Source organism: Caretta caretta, chromosome 17, assembly GCF_965140235.1.
Source record: "Caretta caretta isolate rCarCar2 chromosome 17, rCarCar1.hap1, whole genome shotgun sequence".
Lineage (NCBI taxonomy): Eukaryota > Metazoa > Chordata > Testudines > Cheloniidae > Caretta > Caretta caretta.
This window is the reverse complement of record NC_134222.1, coordinates 20,016,715-20,034,560: the sequence shown is the minus strand read 5'-3', so window position 1 is coordinate 20,034,560 and position 17,846 is coordinate 20,016,715.

Genomic DNA, 17,846 nt, shown 5'->3' with positions numbered 1-17,846 from the left:
ACTGTAACCCCTAGGTCCTTTTCTGCAGACCTGCTGCTTAGCCACTCGGTCCCTAGTCTGTAGCGGTGCATGGGATTCTTCCACCCTAAGTGCAGGACTCTGCACTTGTCCTTGTTGAACCTCATCAGATTTATTTTGGCCCAATCCTCTAATTCGTCTAGGGCCCTCTGTATCCTATCCCTACCCTCCAGTGTATCTTCCTCTCCTCCCAGTTTAGTGTCATCTGCAAACTTGCTGAGGGTGCAATCCACGTCATCCTCCAGATCATTAACAACCTCCATATCTATGGGTCACTGTATAGTCACTGTCTTTTTTGTTTCGTTTCGTGTGTTTTAAAAAAATAAAATTCTGGCTCAGATTTAGCCCAGATACTATTGTCAGGGATGCTGGTGTAAATCCACTAACCTCAGCCACGCTTACACCAGTTATACCGAGATCAGAATCTGGTCCTTTGGCCAGTAGCTTTCCAGTGAAAATGAGGGCTGGCCAAGTTCTTTTGCTGGCATTTTTTCATAGACTCACTACACTAAATGATGGTCCAGATCCTAAGCTGGTGTAGACACTGTAGACTCCATTGATGGAGCCCCGCTGACTTATGCCAGCTGCAGATCTGGCCCGATCGGAATAGTTTCCTTTTGGTTACAAGCTGCTGCTGGGTCAGGCCCCAGATTTGTTTCCCTCACTCAGAGGTGACTGTGAAAGCCTTATCGCTGAATAGATGGGTCAGATTTAGGACCGTACAGTGGTGGAAGACCAGGGACTGGGCATCGGGGGGGGGGGGGGAATCATGGCTCTGCCATTGACTCGCTGTGTGATTTTCTTTGGTATGTCACTTCCTGTCACCAGGCCGCACTTTCCCCAGTCGTGTAATAGGGGCTGGTGATGTTTCCCTAACTTGCAAGCTATTTATAAGCTGTGTGACATAGTTGCTAGAGCACTGGCATGGGGCTGAGGCGATCTGGGTGTGTTCAGGCTTTGCCACGGGCTTCTTGGCCAAGTCACTGCCCCTCTCTGTGCCTCAGTTTCCCCATCTGTACAATGGGGCTAATTCTGACCTCCTTTGCAAAGCACTTCCAGCTCTCTGGATGAAAAGCTCTATACCAGAACTGGATATTATCACTGTTATTTATTTGTGATGTGCTTTGAGATCCTGGGATGGGACATGCTGTAAAAGGGCCAAAGATTGTGACTCGGTGGATTCCTTTGCTCCTGTCTAATATTACTGAACATGGGCCCCAGGAGTCTGAGATAGCCTTATCCCAGTGAAGGCCTTGTGCATGGGGCTGTACATCCAGGCTGAAGTTTTCCAAGGTGCTGAAACTCTGCCCACATCCTGTTGGAAACTGATGGGAAGTTAGCACCTGAAATCCCAAGGGTGGCTTTTGACAATGTCACCCTAGGAGCTTCCCAAAGCATTCTTCTAGCTGCTCTCCCGTCACTTGGTTTGTGCTCGACATTGACAATGGCGTCTGGTGCCTTTTCCCCCCGGGCCTCATCTGCTGGGCTCCCAGGGCTTGTTTCGAGGTCTAGCTGACAGCATTCGGCCAAAGGAGCTGGATAATTCTGCTACGCCTCCTGCCCAATGTTCCCTGCGTCTGCTAATCCCCAGCTGCTGGTGGCTGGGGGCTCCTGGCGCGTGGCAGCCTGGCTGAGAGTGTGGGGGAGGGGACATAGGAAAGAGCAAGCGTGGCCTGTGGGAGAGAGTAGCGATTAGACCCATTTCTGCGCCCCCTCCCTCCCCCCACACTTCAGACACAGAAGGGGGCAGGGAAAGCTGGGACGCGCTCTGCTGTGAGGGTGCTCTGAGCAGTGACATTGCTTGTGGGGGCGGGGGGCTGTTCGTATCCGGATTTACAGAGGAGTCTGCTGTATAGGGAGACAGGGTGTGGGGGGAGGAAAGAAAGGACAGAGATGGGATGGAGAGAGGAACAGAGGGCCTGATTCTTCTCTCCCTTACACCAGTGTCCCCAATGGAGTCAGACCCTGCTTCATCCTGGGGTGTGATCAGAATGAGCCCCAGAGAGTGGTGGCTGGAGAAGGGTGCAGGAGACCCCAGGCACGGGGAGGGAGTGGAAGAGGAAGGGGGAAAGCCCCTCTCTGAGCCCCCCGAACCACTCCGAGGTGGCACCTCTCTCCGCAGAGCTGTGGTGGTGGGTGGGAGGCAGGTGCCGCTGAGACACGGCTCCTCTCCCCAGCCAGGTGCCCACGGAGCAGCCGCGTCGCTGGGCCGCAGTACGTTGGCGACGGGGAGATGTGTGGTGTTTGGGTGCCAGCACTCTGAGCAGGGAGCCCCGTCACTGCCGGGTCGCGTGTGATTTTTTTAAAACGGAGACCTGCGGTTTATTGTGCATGTCCTGTGCTGGGGGCATTGGGTTGTCTTTTGTTTTCCTCTGTGTAACCGAGTGAGGCCTGAAATTCAGAGCTAGGAGCAACCACCCTGCTTCTATCGTGGATTAATACTGAGGCAGGGGAATGCAAGGGGCAGAATATTCCCAATCTCATGGAGACGAGGCTCCATGATCCACACAGGCAGCTGATGGGGCTCTGCATGGGTATTAATCCCTTCGACTTGACTTAACTGTGTTCAAAAACCCACTCCCTAAGGGCATATTATTGAGGAAGCTGGTTGTGTGGCTAAGACCCTGGAGAGCTGGGTTCAGAGCCTGGTTCTGCCACCGACTTCCCTTCTGACCTTCAGCAAGTCACTTAAGCTCTTGGCCTTAGTTCTGTAAAATGGGAAGAATAAACCATCTTTTGTCTGTTTTGACTGCATGCTTGTGGAGGGAGGAGCTGTCCCATGCTGTGTCCGTGCAATATCTGTCACCATGGGCTCTGAGCATCACAACCCCCATGCATGGGGTAAGTATGCAGTCCAATCCCAAGAGCATGCCCAGCTCCGTGGCGAGGGAACGGCCTTGTGTTCCTCGTTTTGGGGCCATGACTTGCATCAGACTCCACATTTGCCAGCAGACAGGATGACGAGTGTGATTCGGCTGGAGCAAGAACCCCCTCCTGCTGCGGTGGGGAACCTGTTCGCTGCTCCTGCTAGGCCAGTGCCCGTCTCGTGTTATCGTCCACCGTCTGCTCACCCCTTGCTAGCAAGGCAGAGTTCGGCTCACGCGTGTGTTGTCAAGGAGCAAGAGGAACAATCTGTGTTCGGCCACTAGTGAGCTTCCTTAAACCAGGGGTAGGGAACCTACAGCCTGCGGGCCGGATCCAGCCCCTTGCTCATTTTTCATCCAGCTCGCATGCCGCACACATTCAACTCTCCCTCTGGGGAGTGCTGGTTTGCCCCGCCGTGGGTGGGAAGCCCCAAGTCTCGCCGCCCCCCTGGGAAGGTGAGTTGACCGTGTGTGGCCTGCCATTGATTTTTTCGGTTGGTCAGTGGTCCAATATAAAAAGGTGCCCCACCCCTCATGTGTTATCCCGACAGAGATCAATGGGAGAGTGGCTCCCATGTGGGTCCCTAGCAAAACCAACCCACACACACACACCCCCGCATGGATTTACAGAGAGATGATTCCTGTGGTTAGTGAATTAATTCTGATCCTATTTGTTCTCCCGTAACAAACAGCTCTAGCTGTAATGGGCCAAATCCAGCTATGGTGTAAGTAACTGCAAGGGGATTGTCCCCCTCTGAGGGAACTGACCTGGGCCAGCCTCAGCCGCCCCGTGGGTCTTTTGTTGACGTACCCTTGACATTCCAGGCATTCCTGAGCCTGCCCAGATGTGGAATCATCTGCCTCCCGCATTAGGTTTCACCCTGGTCTCTAATTGCTTTAAGCCCTGAAGCAGGAGGTTTAATAATATCCCTTCCACAACGCTTCTCGTTAATTATGGTAACTCGGGATATTCTTGTGATCCAGCTACACAGCTAATCCCTCCATTCTGGGCCTCGGTGCCTTCCTGTGGCAGTGAGTTCCGCCACCACATAGTGTGGGGGAAAGTTTTTCCTTTCCTTTCATCGTTGTTTTGAAATGCCTGTCTTTCGTGTTCATTGGCCATTCCCTTGCTCCTGTGTTATGAGCCAGGGAACTTCTGTTCGCCCTAGCTACCTTCTCTAGCAAGTCATTATTTTATATACATCTGTCTTGTTCCTCCTTATTGTCTTCTCCATCTTTTCAATCTTTCATTTGAGAACTTCCTTTGATCATTTGCCTCACCCTCCTCTGAATCCCCCTCAAGTTCTGCAATATCTCCTCTGAATCGGGGCAGCCAGTTCTGCACACAGTATTCCAGATGAGCCAGCACCATTGATTTATATAAAGCCAACAGAATATTCTCCACCCCGTTCCTTACGCATCCTAACATTGCATTTGACCACAGCCGCATGTTCAGGAGGTCTTCCCACCTAGCAGCCTCTTCAACTGTCTTCTCCTCTCCCCACAACTGCTCCCTCTTCCTTCAGCCCCTGCCAGGCGCGGGGGCAGGATCTAGCCCTGCCGCTGCCTTTGTGTCCACATCTTTCAGTGGCATTAGATTCACCCCAGCCATTCAAAGCGGCTCTTCTGTAGAGTCTAAGGCCTCCAGGGACCATTAGACCATTTAGGCTGATCTCCTGTGGGCACATGCTGTTCACTTCCACTCAGTTACCCCTATGTTATGCCCAATAACTGGAGCGTGAGTGAGAGCATTTCAGTCCTAGGAGACTGTTGCTACAGGCAGAGAACAGGAGATGCCGCTGATGGCCAAGTCCCCTGCAATGGGTATGGCTGGGATATGCCCCTTGATTCCACCGGTGAACTGTGCCCTATGCTGCAGGGGAAGATGAAAACCCCTAAAGTCCCCGCTAATCTGAGCTCCAGGAAAATTCTTTCCTGACCCCAAATCTGGTGATTAATTTAACCCTTCAGGTGAGCAAGACCCACTACCTGGGCACCTAGAAAGAGGATTTTCTGCATCACCTCAGAGCACTGGGCCACCCTGTCTGCTGTCGTATTTCCACCTGTGCCCAATGGCTGATGCTCCTGAGGAAGGCATGGCTGGGGGGAAATACATCTAGGCAATTGTGCATCCCTCCTGACTCCTGCAGGCAACTTGATGAAGCCCTGAAGCATGAGATTCTTAATGCAGAGCTGCAAGTGTCCTGAGCCTGCAGTGGGCAATGCAGAGCTTCCTGTTTTCCCCGTGAAGGAAGGGGATGCACAAGGGGTTTCAGATGCACAAATTCCAAGACCAGAAGGGACTACCAGGACCATCCAGCTGACCTCCCCCCGCCGGTCATAGAATTTCTGTTAGAAACTGGATTAAAGCAGATATGTAGACACCCACAGAGTCACCGGGTCTGCCTCTCTGGAATGGCTAGGGAGGGATGTGGGCCAATAGACATTCTGGTGACCCAAGATCTGGGGGGTAAATAAAGAGAGAGAATGGCATGCCCATCTCTGTCCCAAGGTAGGACAGCCCCTTAAGGGAGGCCCTAACTGTGACTATTTAACTACCTCCTAGGTGATGGGTCTGAGGCCAGGGATTGGTCATGGCCTGCTCGGGGGTGATCAGCCAGAGTCTTGCCTACTAGAGGGGGGGAGGGTTGTTTGTATGTTCTTGGCATTTATCAGCTGTCACTGTTACCACACATGGCCCTGGGGAGCAGAGGCAACCATCTTCAAAGCTTCCATGGAGAGGCAAAGAGCCTTTGTAGTGGAAAAACAAAGCTTAGACAGGCATGATTCGGTGAGTCTTTTCCAGCTCCACAGATTAGGCCTCCTTGTCCTGGCCTCTTGCCTTCTGCAAAGTGGATTTCAAGCACTCCTGTGTCTGGGATGGTAGTGGAGGTGGGAGTAGGGTGCAGGCTAAAGCCCCCTTTATGCTACATGATATTGGAGGCCACGTAGGGATCTGCCTGGTGCAGGAGTGAGTTTGAGCAGCCTTGGGGCTGCTCTAACTTACACTCTGCAGCTCATCACTCCTGATAGGCATTGGGAAGTATTACTATTATTCCAGCCACGATCTCCTCCTTACATCTGCCCTCTGTGCCAGGGCTTGAGAGCAAGACTGGCGTAGAGCCCTTCTGCCAATTCTGCCCCGCAGAGCAAAGGGGCCTTTGTGTAACTGAGAAGCAGGCCCGAGCACTTTGAGCCGGTAGCACAGGCGCGGCTGCTGACACAAGGCAGGGCAGAAATTGGTTCAGTGTATCTCAGTCTCCATCCTGTGCCTTGCCCTGCTGTTACCTGCCTACAAGCTGGCAGGGCCAGGGTCTCCGGAGAGGTCTCTGCCTCGGGGGAATCCCTTTGATCTGAACAGCTTTCATCCTGGAGAAAGGGGTAACTTGGCAAAACCCAGTGACGATGCTGCGGGGAACTGGGGCCCAGTAAGGCTTGATGGGGCGGCCGTCTTACAAGCCCACGGCTAGTGCCCCCCCCCCACCGTGTCTCCAGGGAAGGTGCTGACGGGAGTAGCCACGAACTCTGGTCCTGCTTTATGGCTCTGCTTGAACAGCTGCTGGCAGGATCAGCACGAAGCACCATTTCCGTGACTCCAGGCCATGGCTTTTGGGCCCCACCGGGTCTGTCTACGCTGCAGCGGGGCCAGAGCCCCCCAGCCCGGCTCGCGCTTGTGGGGCTTGAGCTAGCATGCTAGGAGCAGCAGCTGGGGGCTCTCGAGCCCCCCCCCCCCCCCGGGTGTGAGTTGGGGTCGCACAGCCGGAGCTGCCCTATCCGTGCTCCGGCCCTGCTCGCACCAGTCTGCCTCGCAGGGCTGGGAGCCTGGCACCCAGCTGCCATGTCGCCACCCCCTACGGCACTGGAGGGGTAACGGGGGCCAGTCAGAGGCTCCTGTAGTGCAGGGAGCTCTTGCCGACTGCTGGCGGTGGGGGTCAGGCGAGGATAGGCCTACCCCTGCTCCTCAGACACTCTGTGTCGGGGTACAGCTGGAATCAGGAAGGGCTTCCCCCCGCTGCACCCCTGGCTGAAAAGTTCTTGTCCCCCTTTGGGGGATCAGAGGCTGCAGATTATGAGCCTTGAAGGAGCAACGATTCAACCCTCCTGAGCAGAGCCAGCTCTGCCCCTCCAGAGCGGGGAGCGTCCCTCCTGGAAGCAGACAGTTTGTCATTAATTAATCATCCCCATTAACCTCCATCATTTCACGTGGCCGCCTCGGGTTACGCGCTCTGCCCGGAGCCGCGGGCGCTCGGGGCCGGCCGGCATTCCAGGGGCAGCCTGTTAGTAGATGAGAGGATGATGGGCACGGCCGGGCCACCCATGGGAACAGCAGACCGTGTGCTAGCCCGCAGCTGGGAGAACGTCTGTACAGAGGGCTGTAGGGTACTCAGCACCAGGGACCTCTGCAGTGTGCTGGGGCTTCTGCTGCCATACCCCCAAGGCTGGCCTCGTGGGGGGCATCTGGGCAGCTGCCCAGGGTGTCATGGTCAGGGGCAGCACAGATGTAGTGTCAGAAATGACTCCTGGCTGGTAAGGGAACACCACGTGGGGGGCACTCGGGGCACTGTTTCCCTGCATACTCCCTGGGGACCCAGCCCTTTCCCAGTTACATGGGTGCAAGTGGAGTCACTCTGGATTGACACAGGAATCAGTGAGCTGAGGTAGACCCTAGATTTGCCCTGGTGAGGAAGCCAGTCACACCGGCTGGGGGCTACCTCCTGCCGCAGCCCCGGCCTTCGTCACCCAGTACTGTTCTGCTACTGTTATGAGACCCGCTTTCCTTGAGGTGCCCCATCATTCCCTGAGCCTCGAACCCACGATGGCGAGGATCCCACAGGAGGAGTCGTCATTTGATAAGGAAAAGGGCCGAGCCCCGTTAATGCTGGTGCCGTTCCTATCGTGTCACAGCAGTGGCTGCTAGCCCTGTGTGAGATCAGGACCCCAGCGCACCAGGGGCTGGACGTTCAGACAGTCCCTGCCCCACAGAGGCTGCGTAGACCAGACAGACAAAATGGAAAAGGGGAGGTGACTCGCCCACGGTCCCGCAGCAGTCAGGTTTCTGGATGGCCAGGTCCGGACCCATTGCTGCCCTACTTTCCATTTGTAGATTGGGATGCCATGGGTTAAAGACCGAGAACTTGTTGAGCATTAACTAGCTTAGCCTCCCTGTGAGCTGGTTGCTCCCCCATTCCCGGGGGTGGGGTTGGGGGTCAGAGAGCTGCCCAGGGAGTCCCTGGCTGAGCCAGGGGATGGGGAAAGGAGGCTGCCATGTTTGTCCTCACATCTCAGACAGCCCATAGGGGCTCTTGCCACGAGACACCAGATAAATAAAGACTCGATACTCTTGTGAAGGAAATTAAGGCCTTGAATGTAAACTCTGCTTCTGCCCTGTCCCCAGAGAATGTCAGAACTCTTGTCAAGCTAAGATGTGAAATCGACAAACGTTGGTCCTGAAAGGCAGAGTTTGCTTTATGCTGTTTGAAGCAAAACCACTGGGAATCTGGAGAGAGAGTTAGCAAGCTGTTGCCAGATAGACTTAAGCAAAAGGCTAACAGAAATAAGATTGCTGCTCTTCGTGGAAGTATTTATATAATATATGTAACCCTTCTGCCCGTCAGAGTTGGCAGCAACAAGGGCCGGGTTCAATATCTAGGGGTTCCATTCCAATAACACAATGCAAACCGGCTCGAGCCCCCACCCAGTGACCTGGGACAAATATATACCACCCCCGCTGGGCGCCTCCAAGAGGCAATACTTCCCCTCTCGCAAGCACATAGTCTGAGTGTAGCAAAAGCCTTTTAATAACAGAGAGAAACAATGTGGCATTATGTTGGGGAAACACCACCAACAGGATTCATAACACAACCCATGAGCAAAAAAAAGAACCCACCCCAGGCAAATTGGGGCATGCCCTTTTCCCTTTGGTTCTTGAGTCCAGCAACCCCAAATCACCCAAAGTCCCAAAAGTCCAATGCCCCAAAAGTCTCTGTCCCTGGTCAGGGCAGCCCCAGAGTTCGAAAGTTTATCTGCGGAGCTTTACCTCCCAACCTGGGTGGAAATGGGACGGGGGTAAGAGGCACCTTACGTGATCTGAAACTGACCGCCCCATAGCTCCATAGCGGCACTCCGCTCCGCCAGCCGCCCCACAAACTCCTTCGCTCAGCTGCACTCCGCTCCGCCAGCCGCCCCACAAACTCCTTCGCTCCGCTCCGCCAGCCGCCCCACGAACTCCTTCAATCAGCTGCGCTCTGCTCCGCCAGCCGCCCCACGAACTCCTTCGCTCAGCTCCACGGCCCACAAGCCGCTCCTGCCATCCACACACTGCTCCGTGTCGAACTGCTTCACCAGCCGTCCCGCAAACTGCTCCACAATATATCTTCAGGCTCCCCCACTACTTAACACAACACTCAGTGATTTCAGCTCTTAGGTGAATTCAGCTTGTAGTAGGGGAGCCCCAGTGCTGGTGCACTGTCAGCCCAAAGTGAGCTCAGCAGCCTATAACTAGACTTCTAATGAAATCAAAATTAGCTCTGATATTCCACAGTGGAGAGAGGAGGAAGTGCAATTAGCATGTAAGGCCCTCACCAAGGGGCCCATGCCACCAAGTATTAATACTTGTCCCCAGCCTCTCTCCATTCACACAGTTTTGGAACCCATGACCCTTGCCTAGCGAGTGCTACTTAGTTGATGGTGAATCCCTCCATCATAACAAAAGGCCACGTACAGTTCCAAGCACAGTTCCCATAATCAGGGTAATAACAATTTATTCTTCCTGCCCCAATAACAGAGACACTGGGGATCCCACAGCAGCCAAAGTGACCATTTGGGCAGCTATGGTCTCATTCTAGGCGGGGTGGGTGTGCCTATGCAAATGAGATCGGCCCCTGAAGTTCTTTTCCACAATTTGCCACACCTCACCACCAGATGTCAGGGTGGAGCTCATCCTGACACTGCTTACATCTATAAATTAATCATCTACAATGCAGTCAGCTGTCAATACACAATTTCAGTAGTTTTAGTCAAAGCTATTTTTAGCTAAAGTGGGAATCAGTGAAGATGGCCTAAATAACTCTTTTTGTGATTGTCTCTGAAGGGGCTTATAGATGCCTCTCTAGCAGGGGGGCTGGAACAATTTGTGTGTGGGGGGTGCTGAGAGCTGTTGAATCAAACTGTAAACTCTGTATATAATGGAAACCGCTTCAAGCCAAGGCATGTGACTATAGACCTGAGTCTATGGCTTATTCACCAAAAGACATTTTTTTTTTAATATACTGGTCCCTGCGTAGGCTAATGGTAATGGGTCTCATAAATGCGGACCAATGTTGGAAATGCAATTCCCTTGGTGCTGTGTTGGCTTATATGTTTTGGGAGTGCCCCTCTAGCAGGGATTTCTGGGATGAGGTGGGTCAAAGGACCAGTTTGATATTGGCGGCCATGTCAGGGCCCTCCCCCTTATACGTGGAGATCACCTGGTAACATCCAGCTTTGATCGCTAAAAAATGAATCCTGCAGAAATGGAAATGTTGATCCCCAGCCGGTATGGCCGACCTTGCTGCTAGTGAACGACTGGCAGTCTGCCTGAAAAATTCAACCCTATTGGGGCTGACTTCTTAGAGATCTCTGATTAACGTAGGCCCTAGACACATTGCTTCCTCCACCTTCCCTTTAGCGTGGCCCTCTTTACTGGCTTTGCATCGGCCCACGAAGCTGGTCCTTTGGTATTGTTGTTGAATTTTGACAATTCAGTGAAATTATAAATAAGCCTCCAAAACAATTGGTGTGAGGTGAAGGCACTAGTCGATGTTCACCTTGACACAGGGTTTGATTAATGGTTTTCTTGTCACTTCTCTCCTGTTGTCCTGCTCTTGTTATGGCCCGAAGTGTCTCCAGATTGTCCCACTAACTGGACAACCTTGTCTCTTCTTCCTCCAGGCAGTCTGAAGGACTGAGGAGGGGTAGGTTTTGCCAGGGCTGGGTGGGCGGATGTTGGCTGCTTTGCTTTCCCACAAGGGTCCTGAAGTTTTTCGCTGACACCTGCTCGTTAAAGAACCCCAGCTCTCTGCTCTTGGAATTGAAGAGGTGGTCTTGGGCCGTCGGCGAGGTTTTACAAGGCTTTGTTCCATAGCTAGTGCAGGTCTGAGCGGAGCCCAATGCGACAGTCTGCACCTCCACTGTGCAATCCCAGATGGAGGGGGATGGCACTCTGCATTCATCATCCCCGGAGCCAGCATGGCTGGTGCCCCAGGGGCCACCCAGAATGTACCAGCGACATGGAGCAGACCAAAGTGAGTGGGTGGAAGGCAACACATCAGCTCTGAAATGAAGTATCAGCAAAGCAACTGCACCTGCCAGGGGCAGGAGTTGCTGCCGGAGGCTCCAAAGGCGTGATGAGGTGCCAACACATCTACTGACCAGCTGGATCAGCCCTGCATACAGGATTGGCTGGGCAAGCGCATCCAAAGGACTGGAGCCCTGCCAAAGGCTGACTTATTCGGTTGAGGGCGCACCAAGTGTTCAGACAGAAGGGCTCCTCTCCCCGATGGCACCAAAGCACCGACACAGCTCCTCCGGCCTGCCCCAGAGAGAGGAAAGCTCCTGGCAGAGCCCAGCTGGCATTCTTTGCGCAGATTATAGACAAATTGAAGAACTTACATCTGTGGAAGGTTGTTGGGTCAAATCCTGTGGCTGGCTTAATCAAAGGCCAATCTCTGAGAGCTGCTGGCCACATGTTTCCATGGGAGTTGCTGGCGCTCAGCATCACTCAGAATTTGACCATGTATATTTTTATTAATGCTAGGACAATTCAGTCTCATGCTTCAGGGTTTAATACTGGTCATTTTCAGGGGTCAGGAAGGAATTTCTCCCTGTGTCCACAGCACATCGGCACTGTGATGACATGGTTTGCTTTCTTCAGAAGCATCTGTCATTAGCCACTGCCAGAGGCAGATACTGGGTGGCGGAAAAGTCCTTCACAATTATCACACTGCAAACTGCTGTTGCGTGATGCCTGTTAAACTGCTTCCAGGCCATAGTAGTCAGCAGGTTCAGTGGCGGAATGGGGGTGGTACAAGGGCAGCTGGTGGCTGATGCTACATGGGATACTTGGGCTCTGCATGGACCTCAGACACATCCTCAACGCCTGGTCCATGAAGATCAGGCACAGCCATAGATTCTATCCGATTCAAGGTGACGTCTAATGGGACCCTGTACTATGGACACTTCAGGACCTGGGGGGAGAGGGAAGCTGCCCATGTGAGCTAATAGATAGAACACGCGGCTGTGGATTGCAAGGTTGTGACTACGAGACCTGTTGTCTCCGAGGTTCTCCAAGCCCTTGGATGTGATGGAGATGGGTGTGGTATATAAACCTAGGGGTGGGGGATGTGCTTTCCTGCTCTTTGAACCTCTGCCCTTGGCTTATTCAACAGCAGCTCTAAAAATGCTCCTCCGAGAGTATGGAGTAAAGTTGCCACAAACAAAGGCCACTGCCATTCGATGCAGAGTTTGTTTCCAGCCTGGGGATTGCAACTCCCCGCCTATTCATGGCCACGTCGGGGGTGTGTGTGTGTGGGGCCCTGGTATGGAAAGGCTGGTGCCCGCTGGAGTAGGGAGACTGTTCCTGGCCTATGGACAGACTCCTCATGCTAAGTACAGAGAGGACCTGATCTGGGACAATCTTAAACCCTCTACTGTGGCCCCATTTCCCTGGAGCAGGGTGTCGCTGCCTGGCAAATTGTAGAGTGGTGCACTGGAGCTATAAATGGAGCAGCAATTGGGGGGCATAGGCAATGCAGTCAGCTCGTTATAGGCAGTGTAGCCTAGTGGATACAGTCCTGGTATGAGAGTCAGGAGGGCTGGGTTCCATTCCTAGCTTTACTGTATGGTGACCGTGGGCAAATCTGTTAGCTCCCCGTGCCTCGGTTTCCTCACCTGCAAGATGGGAATAATGATACTGACCTCCTTTGTAAAGTACTTTGAGATCTACTGATGACAAGAGCTAGGGATTATTATTATATATGAAGAAGGGAAGAAAGAATTCTACTCATTGATCATTAACCCCTCTACTCCTGGATACCCCATTGATCTCTCTCTCTCTCTCAGGTTTTATAATGTAGCCATTGCCCCGCTATCTCACTGCCATCTTAATATGTCAACAAGCACTTGAATCAAGCACCTCTAGCTTACCCCATGTATGTGTGGGTCTATGGTAACGCTCCTTCTGGCTACACCGCCCCCTGCAGTGGATTCAAAACGACACTGGGTAATTTTTGCTGCAGAGCGGGTTCAAATTGGAAGCTTGCACTGTGCATGTGAGATCTGGGCTCTTGGCTCAGCCTGCTGGAGCTGCGTTGTTTGGATCTGGTTCTAAACTTCGTCAAAAGCTTAGCATGTGCAGATGAGGAGGGGAAAGGAGGGAGTTTGTTGTCCCAGGGTTCTGCTCCAGCCTGCTAGAACTATGCAGCGTGGGTCTGGTTTTGAACTCCCCCACCAGAGGTCAGTGTGTGGTGATGGAAGGAGGACGTTGGTCCGAAGTTTCTCGTTTGGCCCACTAGAACGGTACAGTTTGGGTCTAGGTCTGAACCTGGCTCTGAACACCCTCAAAGTCCAGGAGTTTTCAGATACAGAGAGATGTTACAAGCCCATATGTAATGCCCACATGCTGACTGGCTGCAGTAACTTGGCTGCTAGCGCTAAGACCGAGCCTTTGGCTCACCTCCCAGTTCGCACAGTCTGGCTCACCCGGTTAAGCCCTGCTTTCAAGAGATTTGACTTGCAGATTAATCCAATGTGATTTCCTTAACCAACCGCTCTAATGCTGAGGTTCTGTTCCCCCCCAACCCCAATAGCAATCCTTTCCTTCCAGATTTATTCAGGTATTTGCAGATTTTATGTTTCGTATTTATTGGTTTATTTAGGAATTTTAATTTCTGTGGCTGTGATTTACCATGCTGCCTGGCAATGCATGCTGGCTTCCCCTGCGTGATTGTAAAGTTTATTAATACACGCCAAGCAATATCCAGGCTTCCAGCACTCCTATTTGATTACACGTATTTCCTTTTTATAGTTGCAAAGCTATATTTGCAGGACAAATCTATTACTTCTGGGGCATAACATCTCTGATAGAAGCCTACAGGTATGATAATACTGAACAAACATCTGACACTAAACATTCCTGAGCTCATTAGAACATTAACCCTTTGCCAACCACGGGCAGGTATGCCTCAATACATAGAGAGGCTGCTTTTTGGTTAAGATGCTGGGCTGGGGTTGTGAGTTCAGTTCCCTGGTTTGCCGGTTCTTGTGTGACCTCTGCCCCATTTCCCATCTGTAAAAACCGGTAATAATTTCTCTTTCCCACCCTTTATCTTCCTCGTTGAGTTAGATTAAAAATTCTGTGCGGCAGGGACTGTCTCTCACTAGGTGTATGTACAGTGCCAAGCACAATGGGTGTGCGATCTCACTTGGGTTCTACCGTAATGATAATAGGTTGTTCTAAGCAGTTATTTGCTCGGTGGTTCAGGAAGCATCAGTACTCTGGAATTCCTGGTCCTTCTGTCTTTTCATAGATTGTAAGGCCAGAAGGGACCACTCTGATCATCTAGTCTGACCTCCTGCATAACCCAGGCTGGAAGTTCTCACCCAGTGATTTCTGCATCAAGCCCGAAACGTCTGAACATAAGAACCGCCCCACTGGGCCAGACTAAAGGTCCATCTAGCCCAGCATCCTGTCTTCCGACAGTGGCCAATGCTAGGTGCCCCAGAGGGAATGAACAGAACAGGTTGTCATCAAGTGATCCATTCACTGTCGCTCATTCCCGGCTTCTGGCAAACAGAAGCTAGGGACACCATCCCTGCCCATCCTGCTAATAGCCATTGATGGACCGATCCTCCAGGAACTTATCTAGTTCTTTTTTGAACTTCTTTGAAGTTTGAAGTCTGTTTGAGCTATCGCATATTTTTCAAAAAGGCAGCCATTCTTGACTTAAACACGGCAAGCAATGGAGATGTCCCTCAGGAAGCTGTTCCAAGGGTGAATTACCCTCACTGTTAAAAATTTGCACCTTATTTCTAGTCTGAATTTAGCTAGCTTCAGCTTTTGTCATTGGTAGACTAGACTCCCCCATCTCTCTTTGGGAGACAGCAGTATCTAGAGGTTAGCGCATGGGGCTGGCAGGCCAGGGCTTGGGGGTCTTATTCCTGGCCTTGCTGTGTGAACTTGGGGGAGTCACTTCAGCCCTCCTGTGCTTCAGTCTCCCCGCCTGCAAAATGGAGTTAAAATGCCTAACGTAGCTCACAGGGGTGCTTGGGACTTTAATGAGTAGAATTCACCCCTGTGCAAAGAGCCAGCACAAGTGTTATGCACCACTTAAGTCCTAGCTGGACGATTTAAACTGGGCACAAGTCTTGTGCTGGCTGCTTGGCACCCGAGTGTCTGGGAAATGCTTTGAGATCCCCAGCTGGCAGGGACCGTAGAACTGCAAGGTAAGTGTTATTGTAATGAGGCTCCTTTGTGCTGGGCCCTGGCGCCAGGCCGCTTTTGTAGCTGGGCATGTTCTCACTCACCCCGGATCTTGGGTTCCGCACGCCATTGTGAGACTGGGACCCCAGGGCAGCCTCCAGCGCATTATAGAGCACTCTCACTCCAACCCGAGGCTGTGGTAGCAGAGGGTACGGTCAAGATCAAGCTCTGGCTCGCCATTCTGAGGAGAAGACAAGATGGTCTGTCCCTGGAGCAGGAATCAAAGCGCCCTCTGACCCAGGACCCCACATAGGGGCATCTTGGCCTGTTCGGTTCTGGGCTTTCCAGCCCCCTGGGGCTCCAGCTCCAAGAACCCTGCTTTGAGTGACGAAGCAACCCCCCCCAGCGTCTCCTCGTTCGGTGAGCTCCATCTTGCTGTGCCAGAGGACATGCAGCGCCCTGCATGGAGGCCCTTCCTATTAGTACAAGTGTGCAAATGGCTGGGTGCAGTGTGCTCACCACAGGGGCCGTACCCAGGCCAGAGCCAATGAGGGGTTAATCTCAGCTGAGCTACCCCCATGGGCCATGGGTCCTGATCCAAAGCCCAAGGGGGTTAATGGGAATCTTTCCATTGATTTATGGGGCCTGAGCCAAAGCCCATGTAAATCTATCTGCTCCAGACACCTCTGGGCAAGGGGAGCTCCATTGCCAGGGCCTTGGACTCGTGGGCAGCAGGTATCGTAGGCAGGGGGAGGCTGTGGCTCTGCCCCCAGGCCCCTCCTGCCAGTTCCCCTTTCTCTGTGCTGTGGCCCTGGGGCTGGGGGCGCTAGCCAGCAGCCACGGTGGGGGGGCCGAAGGGGTGGGTCCTCGGGCAGAAAAGGCAGGCCTGGGGGCTAGCCTGCCCCAGCCAGCAGTTCACGCACCGCCCATGCTTGGACTGGAGTGAGCTGCAGGGTGGGAAGTCTTTTCTCCTTACTTTCTGGTTATAAACCAGTGGTTTCCCCCCTTTCCTGGCTGGAGCCCCATTGGGGTGCACTGAGATGGGAAGCTCACCACACACCCTCGCCCCAGGCCATGGGCTTTGTTCTGTCGGTTTTCCCTCTCCTCCCTTCTGTGTGGTCCCTCCCCATCCCCCTGCTCCCCGAAGGTGGCTGGGTGCGCAGGTGTCTGGGCTGGACGAGGGCCCCGGAAGCAGAGGCGAGAGGTTCAGGTCGTATGAGCAGCCTCCACCTGCTTCCCCCGGCGCTAAGGGGCAGGTGTGTGTGGAGGGGGCGGATCTGGGGTTCTGCAGCTCTCCCTGCCTGTCCTGATCTGCCCCAATACCCACTGCCTTCCTGAGCTAGTCTGAGCCATTGCCAAGCTCCCGGTAGCCTGACCCAGGAGTGAGGAACAGGAAGGCGACTCAGGCTTGCATCAGCTGCAGCTGTGCACGCTCTTCCATCTCACATAGCCTCTCTTTGTCCCTCACCTGCGCGGCCTGCCAGCGTCCTGCGGCTGACCTCTCCCTGCCGTGGCTGGCATTTTGCTAGCAGATCCTGCTGAGGGTCTCGGCACAGACGTACTGGATCAATGCGAAAGATCAGCCAGGCTGCCGATTTTGTTGACGATGGCGCTTGCAGCTGCTGGGAGAGACGGGCACTGCCTGGGAAGAAAGCTGACCCGCCGGTGGGTTAGCTCCGCTTATGTTTGCCCTGGAAGGGGCGGGGGATTGTAGCTTGTCCATTTCTTGCCTGGGCTGGAGGCTTGTATCCCCAGATGCAGGCCCCCGCCGGCTGTGTCTTGCCTCAGCCCATCCTTCCCCTGGGCCTCGCTCTAACTGCTCTAGCATTTGGACACGTGTGTGTGTCTTCCCGTCTCCATGTGTATGTCCCAGGGCACTGCATGTGTACAAGAAGAACATCAATAACACTTAGTGCTGATCCAGCCTCGGCTGCATCCCAGAAAGTCATTCCTGTTGCTACAGGCCAAATTGAACCAAATGGCCTGGAGTTTTGATTGGAAAAAGGGGTATGGGGGGAGAGAGAGAACTTTGCTTGGTGAATACCAACTGGGGAGATGCTTTCCTCTCCAGCCCCCCTCGCCTGGGTTGCTTTGAGTCTAATTAAGCCTGGTGTAACTCAGTGAAATTACAGCAGGGCTGAATTTGGCCCTTTGTCTTTAGAATTGGTTGATTTTTATTGTGTGAAATCTCTATAGTTAATCCAATCTCTTTGGGGAGAGTGGGGGGAAAATCTTGCCCAATCCCAGGGCAATATTAAGGCACAAGCACTATAAACTCAGACCCAAAGCTCCAGCTCCTGGAGTCACGTGATTAAATCAGACTCTCCGCTCTCTTTTTTTTTAAAATCACTATTTCTAGCCTTCGTGGATGCAAATAAAAGTTTGAAAACAGGACACGTGTAGCAGGTGCCTGCCTGATCTGTAGAGAGCCTGACACAATAGCTCAGAGAGGTGTGAACTTTCCCCTTCATCTGAATACTGAGACCTGTTGCAAACATACAATAAAG